Raw genomic sequence first — 5534 nt, forward strand, 5'->3', positions numbered from 1 at the left:
CGTGTCCCTTCACCCCGGACACCGGGATCCTCTCTTCTTTCGCCGTCTCCTCTCTTGTATGTGGGACTCCACTGGCGATGGGGTGGCGTCCAGAGCGCTACGGGCCAAAGTGCCAGTGGGCCTGACCAGCATACGCTTTCCAGGGGAAAGCGGTTGGGAGAAACGTCACTTGGCCACATCCTAGGTCAAACGCCCTTACACCCCCTGCCCCCCGGGACCCCACAGTCCGTCCTGTGCAACTGTGTGCAGGAGGGGGTGGGGAGCCGACAGGACAGAGCTGGTGCCCGTAGACCCGCGAGTCGGTGGAGCTGAGTCGAGTTTGAGGGCTTGGACCCGGGCCCGGGCCCGGTTCAGGCCTCGGCACCCTCAGGACAGCGGCCACCGACCCGACCGTTCCTCTTCCCACCGCGTCCAGTGGCAGGCGGAGCAGCTGCCACAGCCGCTCGGGGGGAGCGGTCGGAGCGGACCCTTTGCGGAGAGCCCAGCCTGTGAGTCAGTGAGCCCCCTGCGCCTGGGGTGCTGGCCTCCATGCCCCTTCGTCCCGTCGTCTCCTGTCCTGTTCGCTCTCGGGCCCCCGTTCACTGCACCGGGGGTCTCCACCGGGCCAGCGAGGACTTGGCTCGGGCGGCTGAGACAGTATTAAGAGTGTGCATACCTGCTGAGGGCGGGGAGAGAGGTGAGTGGCGGGGATGGCGTGAGCTGCTAGCGCTACCCCTCCGAGTGGGACTGCTTGAGGTCCGGCGGGCAGGCTGGGAACCCCGGGTGGGGCGCAGTCAGGCCCCGCTTTGAATGAGCCCCACCACACCCTGGCTGCGGGTGCCTGGGACCGTGTGGGCGTGTCCCCCCAGGTCTGCGGTTGACCCAGGTTGCCAGCCCCAGGTACAGCTCCCGATACGGGATCGCTGCCCGCCTGGCCCCGTGAGAAGTCACAGCTTGCTGGTCGCCAAAGCAGCCGCCCGGCACCCCACACGTTGGAGGGTCTGCAGGGTGGAGCGCCGGACTTTGAGGCCCATCCCGCCCCGACACCCCCAAAGTGGCCAGGTTCCCTGGCCACCTCCTGTTGGCCCTCTTGGACAGCCCTTGGGCCTTTTCCTTGTTTTTCTTGGTTTGTTTGTTTGTTTCCGTTTTCGCCTTGCTGCGTTCTTTGCCCCTTAGCGCAGGGCGGCGGGAGAGGACTGGGGTGGGGGCGGGGGAAGGGCAGGTTGGCATTCAGTGGTGCGACACTGCCAACGAGAGGACCTGCTCTGCGGATTCCCGGGGACCGTGCACTGTCCCTTCCTGGGGAGGAGGGTGATGAAGGGGTGCGGTCGGCGGCGGGGGCCGGTGTCCCCGTCAGGTCCAGGGCTTGGCCGGGACACGGGCCGTGCCCCCGCCAGCTGTCGAGTCGGGCGTGGGGACGAGGCCCGCGGGCTCGGGCGCCCGGCGTGGGGGGCCCTCGGGGCCCCGGCGCCCGCCATGTCCGGGCGGGACAAGAGGAAGCTGCTGTGAAGGAGCCCGAGCTAGCGGCCCATGGGCATTTGGCCCCTTGTCCCGTCCCCTTCGGAGCAAAGTCGGGTTCGGCCCGGGCGGGCCCGGCGGCATGGAAGCCGCTCTCGGCCCGTGGTGCTGTGCGTGGCGGCCCGGCCAGGCCAGTCCCAAGACACCCTCCCGCTCGCCGACCCCCACCCCCCGCCGTCCTCCTCCACCCCCTCTTACCCCCACTGTCCCGCCCCCTGCCTCGGGCACCCAGCTGCGTGGCCCTTGTTGGCGACCTTGGAGGCGGGCTCAGCGACGCTGCTCTGGCCGGCTCATCCACGGCATGTGCAGCCTGGTCACCCCGTGCCAAGGGGGCCCGCGACCCAGCCGGAGCCGCAGGCCCCGAACGGGAGGCAAAGGCCCTGGTCAGGGCGGGAGGAGCCCTTCTCCTGGGCCGAGGAATGCAATCGGCAGCAGCTTCCGTGCCAGTGTCCCGGGCTGTCCAGGATCCTGGCAGAGGCTTGTCGCCAGGGCTCCCAGCGATCCCGAAAGCACCTGCCCAGCAGGAGACGGCAGCAGGGGTAGAGGACCTGGAGTACAGAGGAGTGAGGTGCTTGCGGACTCGGCCTTTCTTGGCCAACTTCCCCAGGAGGCCCTGAGCGTCAGTTGGGCCACGAGAAGGAATGGCCCTGGCTTCCACTCACCAGGCTCCCAGTGGCCAGGGAACCAAGGTTAGGTCTCAAGATGCTGCCTCAGGCTCTCCGCTGCGGGTTGAGAGAGACGCCCCCACCCTCCTCTCCCCAGGTTGCAGTGTCCACCGCTGATGGAGAGTGTCTGCCCAGCCCAGGAACGACGTGCCTACGGCCGGGCACCCGCTTGTTTCCCCGGATGAGATCCCAGGCGGTCCCGGGAGGCCCCGTCGGGAAGAACTTGTGTGTGTGGGGGGGGTGCCTGTCTCCTGCCCCTTGGCTACTCCTCCACTTGTGGCTGTGGGGGGTGCGGGGGGAGGGGGGTGGCGGCGGTGCTCAGCGGGGATGGGAGCAGGTGTCCAGGCTCAGGGCCTCCCTCCGCACACATCCTTTGCTTTACGGCTCCTGGACGGGTGCGGAAACCTGCTCTCGTGCTCCCTGCGCCCTCTCTTCAGGTTGGGAGGTCCCTCTTGGCCCTACTCCCCAGCGAGCTTAGGTCTCAGGTGCGCACAGCCTTCGGCGGCCAACCCTCCCCGCCCCGCTCCGCGGTCAGGTCCTGACCTCCACCATGGGATTGGACCTCAGCCCCAGGTGGTCTCGGCCTGCCTTCTCTGGCCGAGGCCCAGGAAAAGGGCGTCCCTGGGCTCCTGCGTTCCAGAGCAGTAGTGCGGACAGAGGGCCTCCATCACCTCAGCCCGGAGGGCGAGGCCCCTCTCCAAGCAGGGACCCTAGCCCTGTGTGGTGTGATCGCCTGGGATCCAGGGCCCGGTGGCCACAGGGCACAGCAAGGGCCGCCTGGGACGCTCGTGGGGCCTGGGACCCGGCCTCCCTTTGGCGCCAGCAAAAGGAAGCCAAACAGGGCTCTTCCCTCTTTCGGTGCCAGGCCCCTGCCCTGCTTGCCTCTTCCCCGTCTGGGTCCAGCAGCAGAGAAACAGGGAATTCTCCAGCGGGTCTGGAAAATGCTACCTCCCTCAGGGCGCCCGCCACCTCCCCCTTGTCCCGGGTTTCCCTGGCGGCTGGGACCAGGGCGCACCAGGGGGGAATCGCGTCCCGGGCTCCCCGTGGCCCCCTAGGCCCCACGGGGAGCCTACTGGCCGAACTGGCTCCTGCAAGGAGGGCAAGGATGGGAGTCATGGGCCAGAAGCCCCGGACTGGGAGCTTCCCCTGCTTGTGCTGGAAGATGGCGGCTGCCGAAGCCACGCCTCCAGCCGCCACTGGGGAGCCCGGGGCTGCTAGGAGGGCAAGTCAGGCTCCTCGCACTGCGTGCGTCCCTTTGGAGGCCACTCTGGAGTTGTGCGGCCCGCAGGCTGGCCACGGGGCCGGGACCGAACGCTCTGGGTGCCCCAGACCCACCCCGCCGGCCACCACAGGCCTTCCCTGGTTTGCTCCACACACCCAGGGTCCGCAGGCCGCGCTGAAAATGATTCCGCTTGGTGGCACTGTGGCCCCAGAAATGAGGCCGCCCTGGAGAGCCTGGCCTCTCCCTCCGCCCTTTGTGACTCAAAAAAGGCCCAGGGAGGCCCCAGGAGCCACTCTGGCTTCCAGAGTGGGGTTGGCTCCACTGGGGTGCTGGGGGAGCTGGTGTGTCTGCCTTTGGGCTTCTGGTGGGGAGTCCGAGTATACCTAAGGAGGACATCACAGGCACTGCACGCCCCCGGGGATCCCTCTCCCTGTCTCGTCTCTCGGGGGGTAGAAGTCCACCCTCCCGGGGAAGAGGGTGCCTGTATTGTCCGTGCACCTGCTCACCGATATCCCTGGGGGTCTTCTGGGGCCCAGCCCCAGCTCTCCCGGGGCACCGACTCGGGGGTCTGGCCTTGCTTGCCCTCTCCTCCGGGCATCCCTGCCTCTCTTCTGCTCTGCCAGGGCCGCCGCCCCCTCTGGCTTGAGGAGCAGGCCCCAAGAGGGACTAGGCCATTGTGGCTGCCTCAGAGGAGGTGAGAGGGCCCGGTCAGGCGAGAAGCCTGGGTGGCAGACTGCCCCTGCTCACCCGGGCTTGGGGCCTGGGGCTGGTGTTGGGGAGGGCAACCGCAGTGGGGGGGTCACGTGCCATCCCTCGCCACCGCCCCCCCCCACCCCCCCCAGAGTGCCCCAGAATGGTTGTGGGTTGTGGGTGCGCATGTGGTCCACGACGGGACAGGTGGAGTCTCCAGGGTCTCCATGGACCCGGGTAGGAGACCTCGGTGAGGGCCATTTCGTCAGCGGCCCCTTCCTGGAAGTTCTCCCTGTGGGTGTGACTGTATTCCTCCCCACCCCGCCCAGCGCCCCCTGCCCGGTCCAACCACCGCCATCATGTATCCACCCACCCGTGCGCGGATGCAGAAATACACGCACCACTTGTGTAGGCGTGCAGGCGCGTGCCTGTGGGCACTGATGTAAACTTTCTTCTCTCCTGTACTTTCCCTTGCCACCGCCTGGTTCGTGCCACTGTGGGTGAAAAATTTGCCCCCGTCAAGGCGGGAGTCAGTCCCTTAGCGATGCGCGAGCACTGCTCCCAACTTGTCCCTCAGTTTCCCAACCGCGTCCCTGCGGGGTGAACCGCTTATGACCTTGCCTTCCTTGGTCCCCTGTGCTTCTGGGCTTTAAGGCAAATGACAGCCATGGGGCCCAGAGGGCCCGCTCTCCCAAAGGTCAGCGGCCGTGACCCCACGAGGCACGTGCCGTGAGGTATGCTCTTTCGCCTTGGGCGGCTCTCACAGCACCTGGCTCCCCCGGCCTTGTCAACGTCTGTGCGGAGTGACCTCCGGTCCTGCTCGATCCTGTCCCTGCCTTGTCCGCCAGGGATGGGGGTCCGCTTGCCCTCGCATCCCCGCCTGGGGGGGAGAGCGTAGGTCATTTCGCGTGTCCCTCCACCCCGGACACCGGGATCCTCTCTTCTTTCTCGCCGTCTCCCTCTCTTGGTATGTGGGACTCCACTGGCGGATGGGGTGGCAGTCCAGAGGCGACTTACGGACGTGCCAAAGTGGCAGTGGGCCTGACCAGCATACGCTTTCCAGGGGAAAGCGTGTGGGAGAAACGTCACTTGGCCACATCCTAGGTCAAACGCCCTTACACCCCTGCCCCCCGGGACCCCACACAGTCCGGTCCTGTGCAACTTGTGCAGGAGGGGGTGGGGGAGCCGCCAGGACAGAGCTGGTGCCCGTAGACCCGCGAGTCGGTGGAGCTGAAGTCGAGGTTGAGCTGCTGCGACCCGGCCCGGGCCAGGTTCAGGCCCTCGGCACCTCAGGACAGCGGCCACGACCCGACAGTTCCTCTTTCCCACCGCGTCCAGTGGCAGGCGAGGGGAGCTGCCACAGACCGCCCGGGGGGAGCAGGTGGTCGGAGCGGCCCTTTGCGAAGAGCCCCGCCTTGTGAGTCAGTGAGCCCCCTGCGCCTGGGGTGCTGGCCTCCATG

This window comes from Rhinolophus ferrumequinum, chromosome X, assembly GCF_004115265.2.
Source record: "Rhinolophus ferrumequinum isolate MPI-CBG mRhiFer1 chromosome X, mRhiFer1_v1.p, whole genome shotgun sequence".
In the NCBI taxonomy this organism is placed as follows: domain Eukaryota; kingdom Metazoa; phylum Chordata; class Mammalia; order Chiroptera; family Rhinolophidae; genus Rhinolophus; species Rhinolophus ferrumequinum.